The sequence below is a fragment of the Primulina huaijiensis genome, chromosome 2, assembly GCF_012295235.1.
Source record: "Primulina huaijiensis isolate GDHJ02 chromosome 2, ASM1229523v2, whole genome shotgun sequence".
Classification (NCBI taxonomy): Eukaryota; Viridiplantae; Streptophyta; class Magnoliopsida; order Lamiales; family Gesneriaceae; genus Primulina; species Primulina huaijiensis.
Window position 1 is genome coordinate 5,913,756 of NC_133307.1, and position 20,860 is coordinate 5,934,615.

Below are 20,860 nucleotides of genomic sequence, written 5' to 3' on the forward strand. Positions count from 1 at the left end.
GAGCAACTGACATATGTCTTATCAGTTAACCAACTAAAATTCAATGTTCCTCCTAATTTAAGCATTAAGATAAATCAATAAGCCCTAAAATATTTATAAAATTAAAAAATTTTGTCTCGGGTAGAGGCATGGTGAAGATGTCCGCTGCTTGTTATTTAATTGATATGTATTCCAGGCTGATGTCCTTATTTTGAGCATGATCTTTGATGAAGTGATGTATGACATCAATATGCTTGGTTCTGGAATGGAGACCTGGGTTGGGACTCGGCTTCTTCCTCGAGCTCTCTAGTTTGGGTCGAGAGAACCATTTATGGCCCCGAGCTATCACTTCTCCAAAACCCTCGGGCTCCATGGCATTGAGCCTAGTGCAAAACTTGATATCTGATGCGGAACTGCGGCTTGTGCATAAGCTTTCAGATAAAAAGGTGGCCGATTAGATGTCCGTCGGGTTTCTCTGGGTAAGCATGCTTTGATGTTTATCTTCTTAATCATGTCATTTTTGTGCATTAGTTTGCTAACTTTTTTCATTTTCTTTTCCACACGGGGCATGTTCTTTGTTGGGGAGCAATCTCTTTGTGCAAGGGTAGCTGCCCGGTCCCATCAGAAAGACATGGATGACATGTGGGCTCAGTACGCGGAGCTAATGCGACAGCTCCAGCTCCAGCCGACAAAAACTCTGGCGATAGAGGACAAGGTTTCTCTTATGGCCGAACTGGAGGAGGCTCAAGAGCAGACCTCACTGTTTGAGCAGGAGAGAGCCCAACTGACCGAGGAGGCTCTTGACTTGGAGACTCAACTGCTGAGCTAACGATAGGAGGCCGATGCTCTTTGGACCAAGAGCTGATTGGCACAATTCCTATTCAACGATTATAGTAAGGCCGAGCATCCGACCCACTTCCTAAACGTAGAGAAATCCCTCGAGTATATGCCCGAGGAGGTGCTGGGAACGTCGAGTAGGATCCTTGATCTTGTTTCATTGTGTGTAAATTTTTCTATAATAGCTCGGAACTTTTATTCTAATGAAATGCATTTTCCTTTACAGTCGAGCCACTTTTTACCCAAGAAAACAATGTGCTTAAAATTTCAGCAAGTGTTGAAACTTTAATCCTGACCAAGTATCAATTTGGGTAGGATGTAAGAATCAAAATTTTGCTAGGTCTGAAACTTATATTTCGAGTAAGGTGTTTATCGACTAGAACGTAAATATTTAATTCGTTCAGGGTGTCTGTCCGACGAAGATACAAAATGAAAATTTTCCAAGTTTTGAAATATATAATCTAAGCAAGGTACCTAGCCGGGCAAAACATGAAATATATAAAATCACATTAAGAATTGGATTTTGCACCACACCCGTATGACATCTTGACAAGTAAAACTTTAGCGCCCTTTCACGAGCCACAACTAAACAGACTAATAAACATGCAACATTAAACTTAATAAAAACAATTAAACAGCGGAAACCAAATAACTTATTCATCTTACAACCCAAAAGAAAACAGAACAACAGCAGTCTTAAACATTAATACAACTATATCGAAAACATAATTTTGAACGAGAAAACGATAAATCACAAAAAACTTCCACTGGATCACCACCGAAAACTCAACTGCTCTAACCACTGCCCTGGTCGTCCGAACCGTCCAACCTAAGACCTGCCTCTTGGAATGGGGTGCCCAAGATGAGAACAAAGACGTGAGCGACAATCGCCCAATACGAGAATGTACGAGCATACAAACTGATATGATGCATGCAAAAATTCAATATGCTCGGATATCAAGGATCAAGTCAAGAATCTCATACTCAGTCTAGAAGCGCCTGAGTGTGTAGTCTCTGATCTGCCTTAGTCATGTTTTGGCTCCCACACTCATCATCAAGACGTGGACCTACAATGTCCAGATCATCAGAGCCCACGAGTCCTGTCGAACACTGTAGCTCTCGATGCCCCATCGTCCACACTACAGAATAGGGCTGAGCGGCCCCAACAAACGAGGTATATCTCAAAAGATATCAGGCTCAACATGATATGTCATACATAATATGTCAAAACAATAAAACTTGTATCATACAACAGATAAATATGCATCATATAAGTGTTTATACTACGTTTGGATATTTCAGTGAGTACATCATGTACCTCACTAAAACAATCTGACATAAAGCTCTGAACCTAGACAATACCAACATAATGAAATCACTATCAAACCAGATCCTGAATTACTAAACATGCTACAAAGTTCTTCCTAAAAGATTTAAGATTATATCTGCGTCCGTCGTCAGCCCGCTAATGGTGTCTCGATCTCAGTACACCGACCCTTTCTCGAGTCGACACTAGCTCCGAAACATCCCGACACCAAAGTACCCTAGAAACTGGCTACAAAACCTAAGATATAATTCTATAACACTCTCTTTGAAGGATGCGGTGTAGGAAACAAAGAAATCAGCTTCCATTTATAGGCTGCATCCGGACTAGTTCAGAAAATCCGAATCAATCTTATCTGTCACGTGTCAGAATCTCATTCGTCTAGTTGGATTTCTGGGGATAATGTAATCTGAAGTAGTTCGGGTTGTCCATTTTAAATTCGGTTGGATCCCAACAGCATGATCCCAAATTATCAATCCTTATTAATACTTAATTAACAACTCTTTAATTATCTCTCAATTAATACTTCATTTAAAATAAGGATTCGTGTTATTACATCCTCCCCTCCTTACAAAGATTTCGTCCTCGAAATCATAACTGATGTACAATACAATTGAATAAAATACAACTCATGATTACGAAGATACAACTCAAAACAAATGTGGATACTCTGAGCGCATACGACTCTCCAACACCCAAGTTGCCTCTGCAGTATCTCAGCGTTGCCATTGCACTAGAACAAGTGGAATGGTCTTGTTTATGAGCTTTTCTCTTTTTTACCTAGGATTAAAAGCGGCTGCTCGACATAAGTCGTATCTTCTTCAAGTTGAACATCTATAAGACCAAGAACGTGCGATTCATCTGCTACATACCGTCTTAGCAACGATACATGAAAGACATTATGAATGCTGGACAGATACGGCGGCAAAGCCATTCGATAAGCCAAATTTCCAACACATTCCAAGATCTCAAAAGGTCCGATGAATCTTGGGGCTAATTTTCCCTTGAGTCCAAATCTCATCACCTTGCAGAATGGTGAAACTTTAAGGAAAATTTTTTCCCCTGACTGAAACTGTAGAGGTCTACGCTTGGTATTCGCATAACTCTATTGACGATCTTGTGCAGTTTTAATTCTCTTCTTGATCAATTCCACTTGGTCAATCGCTTGTTGCACTAATTCAGGTCCTTGCACTTGTCGTTTTTCTACTTTATCCCAAAACAATGGAGTACGACAACGTCTACCATACAATGCTTCAAATGGAGCCATACCAATGCTGCTGTGGTAGCAATTGTTATATGCAAACTCCATAAGCGGCAGATGATCATGCCATGTTGGTCCAAAATCTATAGCACAAGCACGTAACATGTCCTCGAGTGTCTGAATAATTATCTCAGACTGACCATCTGTCTCTGGATGATAGACAGTACTCAGACTCAATGTCGTTCCTAACGTTTTTTGAAAACTTCCCCAGAACCTTGAGGTAAAGCATGGGTCTCTGTCACTGACTATACTTGTTGGCACACCATGATATTTAAGAAACTCTTGGATGTATAGTCTTGCCATGCAATCGAAACTATATTCCCGACTATACGGAATGAAATGTGCTGACTTAGTCAGTCGGTCCACAACAACCCAAATGACATCACAATTTTTAGATGACAACGCCAAGTGGGTGACAAAATCTATCGTTACATGCTCCCACTTCCACTCAGGGATAAGAAGATTCTGAAATAATCCTCATGGTTGTCGATGTTCAGCTTTCACTTGCTGACAAACCAAACACTTGGCTACAAACTGGTAAACACTTTTCTTCATACATTTCCACCAAAACCTGGTCTTCAAATCCTTATACTTTTTCATGCTTCCAGGGTCGATTCTCAACTTACTCCTATGGTCTTGAGATAAAATCTCGTCTCTTAATTCAGAATCTTCTGGAACTACTATTCCTTCTGATAGACACAAGGTTCCATCTGTTTGGAATGCAAAGCCAGATGTGTTGTCTTCGTTAGCTAACCTTGTTAACTTTTTCACTTTAGGGTCAGAAAACTGAGCTTTTTTGATTTTGGCATACAACGTCGGTTCAGATAAAATGCTCGTTACTCGAATGTGTTCCATTCCTTTCTTATGACGGAAGTGAAATCCCAGAGAACAACAATTTTGGATTACACTTGATATGAAACTTGTTTGAAGTGCATATAATCTCACCTTGCGACTAAGACCATCTGCTGCAAGATTCGCTGATCCTGGATGTGTGAGAACCCGAATTTCCAGCAGTAGTTAGCATTTTGCAGCAATTAGCAATATTCAGCAGCAATACAAAAATTTCAGCAGAAGCTAACAATTTCAGCAGCAACTATGTCACGCCCCGAGTCCGAAGCATCGGTGACATCCGACATTGTTTAACAATTACATTGAAAACAATAAAGCCTCGTATCAAATCAAACCAGTCTTTTTCATAAATAGAATATTGTCTTACAATGACAAAAGAATAAACTTTTACACCACAGTTTGCAGAAACTAGAAAAGAGTACAATTTCTTGATTTCTCGAATTTTGATCACCATCTCCAAAACGTTTTTTGCTCCTCCTCGTTCACTTGTTCTTCATTTTTATCTGAAATTTGTAAGGGGTGAGTGTTTTGGGAAAACACTCAGTAAGTGGGGGGTCGATCGATTCCAAAGATACATATAGAACTTAATTCTTTAAAATTTTTCTTTAACATACTTTCAAAACTTAATATTCTTAATTTGACAAGACGGAAACGAATCGAATGAAAGACAGAACTTATCAAACAAAACAGAAACAATTCAGATCATTTCAGAACAGACAAAACACTGTTACTCATCTCATTTCCATGGTCAAATTGTCCCCAATATGTTAGTCCTCTAAGGGGTGAGGCCAGAACTTGGTTTTATACCCACCGGTGGGGGCCAGACAGAAAAGGTTTTATACCCACCATTGGGGGCCAGACAGAATCACAATTCTCGTCTCATTTCAAATTCGAATTGTAACAGCGTACGCAGAATTCAGAAACAACAGACGGACTTATCAGATTTTCTCAGAGTTCAAAATTTCAGATTTTTAGACAGACACAGCGGAATCAAAGGAATTTGAAATATGGAAGAAACACATAATCGAACGTAATTTTAAACAAAACAGATAGCCATTTTCAAAAATAAGGACACACATATATGCATGTCACATTATTTATATCAACGTTTAAAAATACAACAAAATATGTAACAAAAGCCCCCTTACCTGTATTTTGGGAATAGGTTCAAAATTTGTGAACTTTTGACACCTTGTTTCTCGAAAATTCTGCAGCACCTTGACTTATTCTTTTCAATCACTGTCTTCACTTTCAGCAGCGCTTCGACGTAGAATTCTAGCACTCGAACCGTACGAATTCCTCCTTCTTCTTCCTTGAGTATCGGTCGAGAGCTTTTTTAGGGAGAGGAGGACCGAATTTTTTGTGTTGCTTTGTGGGATGATTTTTCATTCACTTGGTATTTATAGGAAAAAAAAAGTCCTTCCACCTAGCCTTGGCTGATTTCTTGGCTTCCAAGAATGAAGTTATTATGTTCATTATGGTGGTCAAAGGATATCCAAGAATCAAGAGTCATTCTTTGCATATTAAAGATGTCCTAACCCTTAGCTCCTCCCGCAGCTCCTTCATGGGTTAACGCAAAGGTTATTTCCTGCACATTTAATTTGTCCAAACTCTTGGCTCAATTTAGAGCTCCATTTTTGGTCTTGTTAGGACAAGCTTGGTTGAGCTGCTTTGAGCTTACAGATCGAGTCCTTGAGCTTGGGTTTTACTCCTCCCGAGACAATACTTCGATGGATGCGGTTACTTGCAGCTTGACTTCATGTTGAGTAAATCTCCGAGCTTTGAAGTTATTGATTTGCTTCGGATTGTAAAATCCCGGGTTCTCACATCCCTCCCTCTTTATTGAAAGTTTCGTCCTCGAAACTTGCATTAGCTTGATCTTTCGAATAGATGAGGGTATTGTGATCGCATCTTCTCCTCGAGTTCCCAAGTTGCTTCTCTTTCAATATGATTTGACCACTGTACCTTGACAAAAGGTATTGTCCGATTTCTCAAAACTTGGTCTTTTGAGTCCACTATTCGGGTAGGGACTTCTTCGTATTTGAGTTCTTCGTTGAGGTTTCCTTCAATCATCATTGGTGCAACTTTGAGTACATGACTCGGATCTGGGACATACTTCCTCAGCTGTGAGATATGGAAAACGTTATGTATTCTGGCCATGTCTGGTGGTAACGCTAATTGGTAGGCTAAGGTTCCTACCTTCTCTAGTATTTCAAACGGTCCCACATATCTCGGATTCAAATTTCCGGATCTACTGAACCGAACTACTCCTTTCATAGGAGAGACCTTGACATAAGCTTTTTCACCAATTTCCAATTCTAACGGCCTCCTCTTCAAATCTGCTCAGCTCTTTTGTCTATTTTGGGCTGCCTTGAGTCTTTCTTTGATTACAGCTACTTTGTCAACGGTTATTTGTACAAGTTCTGGTCCGGTAACAGCTTTTTCTCCGATTTCATCCCAATATTGAGGCGACCTACACCTTCTACCATACAAAGCTTCATACGGAGCCATCTCGATGCTACTGTGATAGATGTTGTTATAGAAGAATTCTATCAGGGGTAACTTTTCACTCCAATTTCCATGAAAATCCAGAGCACACGCTCTCAACATGTCCTCGAGGGTTTGAATTGTCCTCTCGGTTTGGCCATCAGTATGAGGATGATAGGCTGTGCTGAGAGTGACTTTGGTTCCCATCGCCTTTTGAAAACTTTTCCAGAATCTTGATACAAATCTTGGATCTCTGTCAGACAGTATACTTGTCGGGACTCCATGTAGTCTCACTATATTGTCCATATACAAGGTAGCGAGTTTATCCAGGTTGTAAGTCATCCGTACCGGTAAAAAATGTGCAGACTTCGTCAATCTGTCAACGATTACCCAGATTCCATCATGACCTTGTCTTGATTTTGGTAGTCCGACTACAAAGTCCATGGAGATGTTATCCCACTTCCATGTTGGTATTTCCAATGGCTGTAAAAGTCCTCCAGGTCTTTGATGTTCTGCCTTGACTTGTTGACAGGTTAGGCATTTGGAAACAAAGACGGCTACGTCTTTCTTCATTCCATTCCACCAGTAGTTGTTCTTCAGGTCTCTGTACATTTTGGTGCTTCCTGGATGTACTGAAAATCTCGATTTATGTGCCTCGGTCATTACTTCTTCTCGAATTCCATCGACATCGGGCACATACAACTGTCCTTCCATCCAAAGGATACCATTCTCATCAATTTGAAATTCTGGAAGTTTTCCTTCTTGGATCTGTTCCTTAATTTTAAAGATGGAGGTTTCTTGGCTCTGCTTCAATTTGATGGTTTCCCGGAGTCTTGATTGTGTTGATAGTGAAGAAAAGCTTACTTTTCCAAAGTTTCTTCGGCTTAAAGCATCTGCCACCTTATTCGCCTTACCCGGATGATAATTGATTACCAAATCATAATCTTTTAGAAGTTCCATCCACCTTCTTTGCCTCATATTTAATTCTTTTGGGTGAAAATGTACTTGAGGCTCTAGTGGTCAGTAAAAACTTCACATTTTACTCGATAAAGGTAGTGCCTCTAGATTTTAAGCGGAAATACCACTGCGGCTAACTCCAAGTCATGAGTGGGGTAATTCTGCTCATATGGTTTTAGTTGCTGTGAGACATAAGCAATTACTTGACCCTCTTGCATAAGTACACAGACTAATCCTCCTTTTGAAGCGTCATTATATACTGTGAAGTCCTTGCCATCTTTAGGGAGGATTAATACTGGTATAGTTGTGAGTTTTGTTTTCAGGGTTTCAAAACTTTTCTCACATGCTTCATTCCAAATGAACTTTGAGTTCTTCTGAGTAAGTTTAGTAAGAGGAATGACAATTGATGAAAATCCTTCCACGAACTTCCTATAATAGCCAGCTAAACCAAGAAAACTCCTTACTTCAGTTACTGTCTTCGGTTGTGGCCAATCCTTGATTGCCTCTACTTTTTTTGGGTCTACTGACACCCCAAATTCAGAAATTATATGTCCTAGGAACGCCACACTTTTTAACCAAAATTCACACTTCTTGAATTTGGCATATAGTTCCTTTTCTCTCAGTGTTTGCAACGTGAGACGCAATTGTTCTCGGTGTTCTTCCCCACTTGGTGAGTATACCAAGATATCATTTATAAAAACAACCACAAACCTGTCGAGGTACGGTTTGAACACTCGATTCATCAGGTCCATGAATGCTGCAGGAGCATTTGTTAAACCAAAAGGCATTACTGTAAATTCGTAATGTCAATATCTTGTCCTAAAAGCAGTTTTAGGGATATCCTCAGTTTTGACCTTCAGTTGATGATAACCAGATCTTAGATCGAGTTTTGAGAAAACTTTGGCTCCCTTTAGCTGATCAAAAAGATCGTCTATTCTCGGGAGTGGGTACTTATTCTTTATGGTTATCTTGTTTAGCTCCCGGTAGTCAATACATAGCCTCATACTCCCGTCCTTTTTCTTTACGAACAGCACTGGGGCTCCCCACGGGATGCACTAGGGCGAATCTGTTTCTTGTCTAGTAATTCCTGAAGCTGTTCTTTTAACTCCTTCAATTATGCTGGAGCCATTCGGTATGGTGCCTTGGATATGGGTGCAGCACCAGGGACCAAGTTGATTTCAAATTCTACTTCCCTATCGGGTATCTCACCCGGTAGTTCTTCGGGAAAAACGTCTGGAAATTCTTGAACAATTGGAATATCTTCCAACTTTGGGGTTTCTTCTTCTTTAATCTCATTGATAATTGTCAGATAAATTTCCTCTCCTCCTCTAATGGCCTTCCAGGCTTGTGAGGCAGATAGCAGAGATTTTGTTTCTTTGGATTTTCCGTGATATACGACTTCCTCTTTAGTTGGAGTTTGAAGTCTAACTTTTTACTTTTGACAGTCTACTATGGCATGGTTTTTAGCTAACCAGTCCATTCCAAGGATGATGTCAAACTCAACCATATTGAGTTGACTCAATTCTACTTCAAAAGTTTGTTCGCTGATACAAATTTTACAGTTTCGATACACTTCGTGCGTCTCAATTATTTTACCCGCCGGTGTTGCCGCTCTTAATGGTTCACTAAGAGTATCATGTTCAAGTTTAAGCTTTTTAGCAAATCTCCTAGACACAAACGAGTGCGTAGCACCACAATCAAACAAGGCATATGCAGGCATTTCATTGAGTAAGATAGTACCTGCTACCACTTCATTGGTGTTATCAGCTTCCTCTTGGGTGATTGCATATACCCGTGCATTGGTTTTGTTTTCATTTTGCTTGATGGGCCCCATTCCTTTGTCCTTGTTGTCTGGACAATCTTTATTTCTATGACCCACTTTTCAGCATTTAAAACAAGCTCCTGTATTCCGATAACATTCTCCAACATGCTTCTGTCGACATGTATCGCACCACTTTCTTTCGGTGTTGCCAGTACTGTTAAAATTTCCTCTTGGAGGTCCGCTGGAATGGCTTCTTAAATTTGGGACCATTTTGGGTAGTTTGGTTGACTAACGATCTCTTATTTCTGTTTTCATCTTCACGGCGCTTAATATCTGTTTCCGCGCTCATTGCCGCGCCCATCAAATCAGCAAAGTTGTTTGGTTTGAACTCTGCCAAAGCCGATTGAATCCGGCTGTTCAGTCCTTTCGTAAAACGATGCATCTTCAAGGTTTTATCAGACATGATTGTTGGGACGTAGGTTCCCAAGTCATTAAATTTCGAGGTATATTCCATTACTGTCATATCCGGTGTCTGCCTGAAATTTTCAAACTCATTCAGCTTCTGCAGACGAAACTCGGCTGGATAGTCTTGTTTCAAAAATTCTCCTCTGAAAACCTGCCATGTGATTTCTTCCATTTCTGCTAGAGATGGTGACACAGCTTCCTACCATTTCCTAGCTCGGTCTTCCAAAAACGGTGTTACGACTTCCACTCTCAGTTCTTCAGGTATTTCCAGTAAATGCAGTTGTGTTTTGATATTCTTCAGCCAGTTGTGGCTGACTTCCGGGTCTGGGTTCCCATCGAAGGTTGGAACTCGATTTTTTCTCAGAGATTCATAATGATATTTAATTCCATGAGGTTGTGGTGCTTGGGGTGGTTGGATCGCGTTAGCCAATGGTTTCACGAATCCTTGCAATGTCGCGGCTACGATAGTAGCTATCGCCATCATGTCTTCTTGACTGAGATTCACTCTTGATGGTGGTGGATTTTCATTTTGGTTGGCACCACGAGGGTTACGGTTGTTTCGGGGTGGTCTGCTTGCCATATCCTATAAACATGTAATTTATTAATTTGTTTGTCACAATATTTAATTAAAGAAATAATTTCATTAATTTGTAAAATTTTCATACAACCCAAAAGTTTCTAATAAATGATTAATCAGATAGTTCTGGTTACAATTGATATTTAATCTAGAGTTCTCTCCCTACTCGTCTATGACTTCACCGTCTCTTACAGCCTCATTAATCTCCTCTTCTACAATAGGATTTTCTTATTGGTTAGCTTCAAGTTCTTCGAAGAGTTCCTCCATATTGATCATGTTATTCTGTAGCTGATCAATATGATTTTGCAACTGTGTGTTGTGGTGGTCAAGGTTGTTTACTTGCTCCTGAAGCTCCTGTATTGTTGATTGGCTTACTTTTTCATCAATTTCTTGTTCTTCGATCCATTCTTCAAGACGGCTTTGTGTTTTGAGAAGGCTGTCATCCCGGATTTGGAGTGTAAGAATCCTATCCTGAGATTTGTTTAACTCTTGCTTGGTGATCTCGTGTCGACGCTCCGACTCTAGATGATAGGCAGCATAACGTCTAACGTCCTCGCGTAGTTTCTTTTCTTCCTCTCTGGCTTCACGAAGATCCTCCATCATGCATACGTTATTCCCATCCAGCTGGTAGTTGTCTCTCTCAAGTTTTTCATTTTTTTCTTTCAGTGTTTTAATTTCTGTCTCCTTTTCCTGAAGTTGTTTTTGAAGTTCATTTATAATGCTTTGAAGATCCATGTTGGTTTTCCTATAAAGATAAAAACACAATTTTATTGATAGTATACTCATCCAATTTTTTTTTAAATATTCAATAAGATAATAGAAAGTTTCATTTAAAAATAATTCAGTACATAATATTTCCTTAATCATAATTTCATTACAATCCAAATATTTTTATTATAATCTTGATATTAATCTAGTCTATCATCTCTCCTCCGTCGCTGTCGCTGTCACTGTCGTCATCGGCCACCTCCATCGGTGCTTCTTCCTCTTCCTCCATGTTCTCTATTACCAGGTGAAAATAGTTGTTCTGATCTTGGAGTCTGTCCATAGTGCCGTGGAGCTTTGAGATGTACCGCTCTTGCTTAGCGCTGAAATCTTCCTGACGCTAACGAGCCTGAGTAGCGCGCTCTCTCTCTGTCTCAACTCTTTCCAGCAGATCCTTGTTTAGTGAAGCTAAGCGCGCAATGCGAGCCGAATCAGTTGGTATCTGTAGAAGTTGGCTCTCAGCCAAGTCCAAGTGATGAGTCAATCACTGCACGTCAGTCTCAAGTATGTGTCTAATCTTACCAAGCTCCTGCTTCTCCAATCTTTCCTTGGTCAGTTGCGCTTTCAAGGTCGCTATCTCCCTAGCTTGATTATCGATGGTAAGCTGACGCATACGAAGGGCAGCCTGTGCGCGCGTACGTGGAGCAGCCGTTTCCTAGGATAAAGATCAAGGTAAAGCATCAGAATCGTATAAAGGATAGAAAGACATAAATAATATAAATAAAATTGTCGTGGAAAATTTTCGATAGTAAGAGTTGCGAAACGATCGAAAGGATAGATTTTTGAAGTTGATCGAAAGTTTAGGGAACAAATGAAAGTTGGATTCAGATTGGGATACACTAGGCTTTTGCCAAAATTTGACTTCGCCAAATTTTGTCTGTCAAAATCTCAGCGGGATTATGAACCTGGCAGCACTGATACCACTTAAATGTCACGCCCCGAGTCCGAAACATCGCTGACATCCGGCATTGTTTAACAATTGCATTGAAAACAATAAAGCATCGTATCAAATCAAACCAGTCTTTTTCATAAATAGAATATTGTCTTACAATGACAAAAGAATAAACTTTTACACCAGAGTTTGCAGAAACTAGAAAAGAGTACAATTTCTTGATTTCTCGAATTCTAATCACCATCCCCAAAACGCTTCTTGCTCCTCCTCGTTCACTTGTTCTTCATTTTTATCTGAAATTTGTAAGGGATGAGTGTTTTGGGAAAACACTCAGCAAGTGGGGGGTCGATCGATTCCAAAGATACATATAGAACTTAATTCTTTAAAATTATTCTTTAACATACTTTCAAAACTTAATATTCTTAATTTGACAAGACGGAAACGAATCGAATGAAAGACAGAACTTATAAAACAAAACAGAAACAATTCAGATCATTTCAGAACAGACAAAACACTGTTACTCATCTCATATCCATGGTCAAATTGTCCCCAATATGTTAGTCCTCTAAGGGGTGAGGCCAGAACTCGGTTTTATACCCACCGGTGGGGGCCAGACAGAAAAGGTTTTATACCCACCATTGGGGGCCAAACAGAATCACAATTCTCGTCCCATTTCAAATTCGAATTGTAACAGCGTACGCAGAATTCAGAAACAACAGACGGACTTATCAGATTTTCTCAGAGTTCAAAATTTCAGATTTTTAGACACACAGCGGAATCAAAGGAATTTGAAATATGGAAGAAACACATAATCGAACGTAATTTTAAACAAAACAGATAGCCATTTTTGAAAATAAGGACACACATATATGCATGTCACATTATTTATATCAACGTTTAAAAATAAAACAAAATATGTAACAAAAGCCCCCTTACATGTATTTTGGGAATAGGTTCGAAATTTGTGAACTTTTGACACCTTGTTTCTCGAAAATTCTGCAGCACCTTGACGTATTCTTTTCAATCACTGTCTTCACTTCAGCAGCGCTTCGACGTAGAATTTTAGCACCCGAACCGTACGAATTCCTCCTTCTTCTTCCTTGAGTATCGGTCGAGTGCTTTTTAGGGAGAGGAAGACCGAAATTTTTGTGTTGCTTTGTGGGATGATTTTTCATTCACTTCTGTTGGTATTTATAGGAAAAAAAAAGTCCTTCCACCTAGCCTTGGCCGATTTCTTGGCTTTCAAGAATGAAGTTATTATGTTCATTATGGTGGTCAAAGGATATCCAAGCATCAAGAGTCATTCTTTGCATATTAAAGATGTCCTAGCCCTTAGCTCCTCCCGGAGCTCCTTCATGGGTTAACGCAAATGTTATTTCCTGCACATTTAATTTGTCCAAACTCTTGGCTCAATTTAGAGCTCCCTTTTTGGTCTTGTTAGGACAAGCTTGGTTGAGCTGCTTTGAGCTGACAGATCGAGTCCTTGAGCTGGGGCTTTACTCCTCCCGAGACAATACTTCGATGGATGCTGTTACTTGCAGCTTGGCTTCATGTTGAGTAAATCTCCGAGCTTTGAAGTTATTGATTTGCTTCGGATCGTAAAATCCCGGGTTCTCACAAACTATTATTTCAGAAGCTGGTATTTTTTCAGCAGATTGAATCCAGCAGCAGAAGAATTCAGTAGCGCGAGATTCCAGCAGACAACTACTGATTTTGCTTATGACTTGTAACTGAAGAATTTAACATGGAATAAAGGCTGTTAATGACACATAATGGCAGATTATGGCCATTAATTGGGAGGCTAACAGTTAGAATTTTTCCTATAAATAACACCCTCAAATCTCTGAATTGGTATTACACAAATCTTGAGTTATCACTTGAAATTCGAGCTAAGAGAGTGTTTTTTTCAAGCAGTAAAATCCAGTTGCGAGAACAAGCAGATTCAAGATTTCAACCGCAACTTTCTAGAAAATTACTCTAAGTGGGTTTATGTATAAATATCTTGAAACCAGTTTGATAATTTCTGTTTTGAAGCAAAGTATATGTATTTTTGATCTCTGATTTTTGAAGCACTGAAATCTAGTGAACTAATGGTAGGAATATATATTCTGAAGCATTCCTGATTACTGAATTCTGATTACTGATTACTTGCCTCACCCCTTAGAGAAGAGAACATATAAGGGACTGATATCAGTGTAGCCATAAAATTCACAAACGTGCTCAGTGCTTTCTTGCTAAATTTTAAGTTCTGATTTCTGTTCTAAAACCTGTTATTCCTGAAAGCAACGCCGGTTCATGTTCTGAAAGTAAGAGTTTCTGCATATTATTTGTATTACTGTTTCTGTTGAAAATGGTCTTTAAAACTGAGAGTTATTCCCGCCCCCGTTTATTGAGTGACGATCAAATCACTCACCCACCAAACCCATCTCAGATAAAGACAAGGAAGAAACGTCAGAAGAAGAAGAGCAGGACCAGTTCTGAGGCCGGTGAAGAAGACTGTTGTTTCTTAGTTATAAATTATGTTTTCCGCTGCATCTGTTAAAACATTGTTATGTCTGGTTTTTACATTTCCGCTGTAAAACATTAGTTATTTGAGTTTGTATCAAACAATGATATATTCAGTATTATGAATAAAAAGACTGGTTTCTGAATTTTGTACTTCTGAGGCTTGTTGTTTTCGAATGTAAATTTGAAAGCAACGCCGGTGTCGACCAACCCCGTCCCTGGGGCATGACAGGATGATACTTGATTTCGCAATCATAATCCTTTAACAAATCCATCTATCTTCTTTGACGCATATTCAAGTCTGCTTGAGTAAAGATATGCTTCAAACTCTTGTGATCAGTAAAAATCTCAAATCTCTTTCCGTAGAGATAATGTCGCCAGATCTTCAAAGCAAACATAATCGCTGCCAATTCCAGATCATGAACTGGATAATTCTCTTCATGCTTCTTTAACTGTCTGGATGCACATGCAATCACATGACCATTCTGAGTTAAAACATACCCAAGTCCTTGAAGTGATGCATCAGTGTACACAATGTACCCTCCTGATCCAAATGGCAGAGCTAAAACTGGTACAGTTATCAAACGTTGACGTAGTTCATTGAAACTATTTTCACAATCATGTGTCCATTCGAACTGCACATTCTTACACGTCAGTTGTGTCAATGGTTTGGCAATCTGAGAAAATCCTGAGATGAATCTCCGGTAATAACCTGCCAAACCTAGAAAACTTCTTATTTCTTAAGCCGATTTCGGTCGTGCCCAACTCAACACTGCTTCGATCTTGCTAGGATCCAATGATATCCCATCTTTGTATATAACATGTCCCAAGAAGACAACTCTGTCAAGCCAAAACTCGCACTTGTTCAACTTATCATACAGTTGGTGATTCCTTAAAGTTAGCAACACAATCCTTAAATGTTGTGCATGCTCTTTAAGGCTACGAAAGTATACCAGTATGTCATCAATAAAGACAATGACAAACTTGTCAAGATACTCCTGGAATACTCGGTTCATCAAATCCATAAATACTGATGGAACATTCGTCAAACCAAACGGCATCACTAGAAACTCGTAATGCCCATACCTTGTTCGAAATGCAGTCTTACAGATATCACGTTGATGAAATCGAAATTGATGATACCCATACCGTAAGTTGATCTTCGAGTACACTGAAATTCCTTCAGTTGATCAAACAAGTCATCAATCCTTGCTAACACATATTTATTTTTGACTGTTACTCGGTTCAACTGTCGATAATCTATGCAAAGCAGCAGAGACCTATCTTTTTTTTTAACAAACAACACTGGTGCTCCCCAAGGAGACACATTGGGTCTAATGTACCCCTTATCAAGAAGATCTTGTAACTGTTGTTTCAACTCTTTCATCTCCGTTGGTGCCAATCTATAAGGCGCTCTTGATATAAGTGCGGTTCCTGGTACCAACTCTATCTCCGCTTCCACTTCTCTCTCCACAGTAAATCCAGGAATTTCATCGGGAAAAACATCAGGAAATTCATCGACAACTGGAATATTCTTCACGTCGATTACATTCTTCGATACGTCAACAACATAAATGAGGTATCCTTCTCCTCATTTCACTAAAGCCCTTTGTGCCTTTACAGCATACACTACTGGCATTGGAGGTTGAGTTCCTTCACCGAAGAAGAACCAATTCTCGTCTTCTTATGGATGAATCTGAACGAGACGTTGATAACAATCTACCGTCGCTCTATACTTAGTTAACAGGTCTATTCCCATAATACAATCGAAATCTTCCATAGCCAATATCATCAAATTGGCAGACAAGTGTTTTCCCTCAAACTCTAACAAACAGTCTACTACAAGTCGCTTAGCTAAAACCTCTTGTCCCATCGGTGTAGACACTGACATCAAAACATCTAATGACACGTATGGTAGTTTATACTTCTTAACAAACATCGATGCTATGAATGAATGCAATGCCCCAATGTCAATTAATACATATGCAGGAATACCACATAAAAGAAAATCACATGCAATGACTCTCTCATATTGCTCCCCAGCTTGTTCTTGGTTTAGGCAAACACTTGCCCCTGAACTCGTGGGCGTTGCTGACATCCTTGTGATATTCCACCAAGACGAGAACCTTGAGCAGAAAAACCTTTCTGTTGCACAGTGGCCTCAGACTGTTTTTCACTGTAAGACCCTGCCATAGAACCTCCGCCTACACTCTGATTCTCCAAATTAGGGCAATCCCTCTTCATGTGACCAAAACCACCACAGTTGAAACAAGCACATGTAACTCTTCAACAATTCTCCGTCTGGTGATTGCCTCCGCAGTGGCCACATTGCAGCTTTTTCCTACCAAAGCTGTGCACCCCTCCAGAACCGGAAGAAGAAGAAGATGCAGACTTCTTGAAAGACTGACCCCTCGGTCCCAACGAACTAGAACTTTTGTTAGCTTGCATAGCCTTCTTCCTAGCAATACTTATCTCTGCTTGACGACAACGATTAACTAATCTTTCTTACGAAGTAGGATCGTCACAAACAGAAACCCAATCAAAAATATCTTGGTTCAAATCATTCAAAAAGTGAGAATATTTTGCTGCAGAATTCTCACTGATGTGAGGAGCGTATGGCAACAGATCCGTAAAACGCTTTTGGTAATTCTCAATGCTTGAATATCCTTGCTTAATGGTCAACAGTTCCATCTCTTTCGCCTGACGAAGAGCTTACAGAAAGTGATGATTGATGAAAGCCTGGCGGAAATGTTCCAAACGAATCCGCCCATGCTGTTGAACTAGAATGGCATATACATGTTTCCATCATTTCCGAGCTTTTCCTTGGATCATGAAATCGGCTACCTCCATCTTCTCATCCTCGTCATAGTGCAACACTCGAAAACACTGCTCCATGATATCGACCCAAGCCTCAACAACATCAGCATTCTCATCTCCGGTCAATAGTGGAGGTCCAATCTTCACGAAATCCATAATGTTGACACGGTTGCTACATCTCCTTTCATCATGATCTTGGTGACGCCTTCCATCACGATCTCTACGACGATGTTCTCGGCCAGCCTCATCGTCGCCCTAACGCCCATGTCCCATACTTCGGTGACTGCTTCCATCTCCTGACATCTGAAAGGAAACCAAAATCAACCTCTAAATCATCAAATTAGAATTACTAATGTCCCAAAAATCTTTACATGCTCTGATACCACCAAATGTAGCGCCCTTACCCGAGTCACTACTAAACAGACTAATAAACATGCAACATTTAACTTAATAACAACAATTAAATAGAGAAAACCAAATAACTTAATCATCTTACATCCCAAACGAAAATAGAACAACAACAATAGTATTAAACATTAATATAAACATATCGAAAAGATAATTCTGAACGAGAAAACGATAAACCACATAAAACCACCACTGGATCACCACCGAAAACTCAACTGCTCTAGCCACTGCCCTTGTCGTTCGAACCGGCCAACCTAAGACCTGCCAAGTGGAATGGGGTGCCCAAGATGAAAACAAGGACATGAGCGACAATCGCCCAATACGAGAATGTACGAGCATACAAACTGATATGCTGCATGCGAAAATGCAATATGCTCGGATATCAAGGATCAAGTCAAGAATCTCATGCTCAGTCTAGAGGCGCCTGAGTGTGTAGTCTCTGATCTGCCTTAGGCATGTTTTGGTTCCCACACTCATCATCAAGATGTGGACCTACAATGTCCAGTTCATCAGAGCATGCGGGTCTCGTCGGACACTGTGGGGCCCTTAGCTCCTAATCGTTATTACAACACAATTTGATTAGGGTTAATTAATCACAGCGGAAAATGAGTTTAAAATTTCTTTACAATGAGCCCAAAATATGCTATTTGAATACTAAAAATAGTATTTCATCTCACAACATAAAACATGCCCACACATAATCAAAACAACTCATACAACAACAAATCATATCCTCGGGACATACCCCGGTATATAGATACATATACATATATACTGGGAAACAACCACTAAACCTCAAATCAGACTATGACTCCCTCCAGAAGCACCCTCTCCGGTCTCCTGATATCCTGGAGTACCTGTCATTGTCAACATACAAAGACAACAACAGCCCCATCTGGGGTGAGCAAAGCTCAGTCTGAAGCAACCACAATATATACCACAGATATCTAAACAATGATATATGATATGCAATGCATGTATGTCGTGGAGGTATCAGGTCAAATGCCCATCTACTGAGCACATGTCAGAGTCGATCGAATCGCTATCAAATCACTGCTCGAGCTGGCACACCGGCCTCAATAAGGGATACTCGTATGATAGCGTCGACGAAGCGCCATCAAATCCCAAATCTCATATCCAATCATCGGGGCCACAAATGTCAATGCTTTAAGGGTCATTTAATACCGAACATAGCATTGTGTTCACAAACTCCAGAATCAAATCAAATCATATCAGGGTATCCAAGGATCATAGCTCAACGTGCATGTCATGTATGACACATAAACTCAACAAATAAGGCATATAGACATGTATTCTCAATCCAATCAATCAAATCAATCAAACATATATCATATGATACAGATACATGTCGTATGTTACCCGGTCGCAACATACCTCAATTCTTCTTTCCAGTTGATGTAGCCTGAAGATATCGGTATAATACCTTATCTACACCCATAACATACTCATTCCAATCAATAACCTAATCAAAAATCATTAATATGAGTTTCAAATATTATTTGAAACTTCAAAAATTCATATCAAATTCAAATCATAATATAATTCAATTCCGACTTCGAATATGAGTTACTTGTCGGTTATTCTACTACATATAAGAAATTCAACTTCAAATACACGCTATTCCAGCGCTTTGATATTTAGAGCTGCTGGAACTAGAAGAAAATTACCTCAGTCAGAAGCCCTCGACGCGACGATCACAAATATATAGTTTGTTTCGCGTTTAGACAGCGTTTCAAAGTCGATTCGGACGAAAGAAAATCGAAATCTCTCGTGTCTCTCGAAGCTGCCGTGAAAGAAATAAAGAAAAAGAGGAAGAACCTCGTTCTTATCAATCCACCGCTTCGGCGCTCGGGCGGTAGAATTCTCGCGCCCGAGCGCGAGATGTTCTGCCCCCGCGTGTCATTTGCACCGCGCTCGGGCGGTCAAAAACTACTGCTCGGGCGCGGCATGTTCTGTCCGAGAACACCCCTTATTCAACACTGGTGCTCAGGCGGTCATTTTCTACCGCTCGGGCGCCACATGTTCTGTCCAAATATTGATTTTGGTATTATATTGGCGTCCGGATTTTTCACTCGATCTCTTACCACGTCAATTCGTATTCAATATTCATATTCTCAATTTCCCTTTTCAGGATATACATCAACTACATAATCACATGACAATTTCATAGATTATCGATAATCACACAGGATTTACGATAATACGATACACGGTCCTTACATTTCTCCCCCTCTTAAAAGATTTCATCCTCGAAATCTCAAACATCTCTTTATACATAACATTGGCAAACATATAGTACGTCACCAGTTATAGTACATATCAAAACTAAAATCAGTAAATGGATCATTGTACATTGAATATAATGGAACAGGTGGAATAGAATCGAACAAGTGCGGATATGATTCTCGCATCTTGCTTTCCAATTCCCACGTTGACTCCTCCACACCATGTCGTGTCCATTGTACTCGAACCAACGGAATCGATTTGTTGCGCAATATCTTCTCCTTTCGATCCATAATACGAACAGGTTGTTCAACATAGGAAAGAGAAGGATCAAGTTCAACCTCATCAGGTGCAAGTACATGTGATGGATCTGGTTCATACTTCCTCAGCATAGAAACATGAAACACATCGTGAATAGCAGCTAGAGCTGGTGGCAATGCCAACCGATAAGCAAGATCTCCAACTCGATCAAGGATCTCGTATGGACCAATATATCGAGGAGATAACTTCCCTCGCATGCCAAATCGAACGGTGCCTCTAAAGGGAGATATTTTCAAAAACACTTTATCACCTTTCTGGAATTCCAAGGGTCGTCTTCGTTTGTTCGCATAACTCGTTTGACGATCCTGAGCGGCTTTCATCCGCTGTCGAATCAACTGAACCTTATCATTCATTTCCTGTATCATTTCAGGTCCAGTCAATTGTCTTTCACCAATTTCATCCCAGAATAA

At 39.9% G+C, this 20,860-nt stretch overlaps 1 long non-coding RNA gene across 1 annotated transcript in view; it reads right to left on the bottom strand.

Annotated features, from left to right (window-relative positions):
* Window positions 1–1,384: 1,384 nt before the first annotated feature.
* LOC140965859 (uncharacterized) overlaps window positions 1,385–20,860 on the bottom strand; it is a 25,759-nt gene continuing 6,283 nt past the window's right edge. The window contains exons 2-3 of the long non-coding RNA XR_012173162.1: window positions 2,135–2,167; window positions 1,385–1,652 (exon numbers count right to left, since the gene is read on the bottom strand). This is a non-coding gene — a long non-coding RNA (uncharacterized lncRNA). The remainder of the gene's footprint in view (window positions 1,653–2,134; window positions 2,168–20,860) is intronic.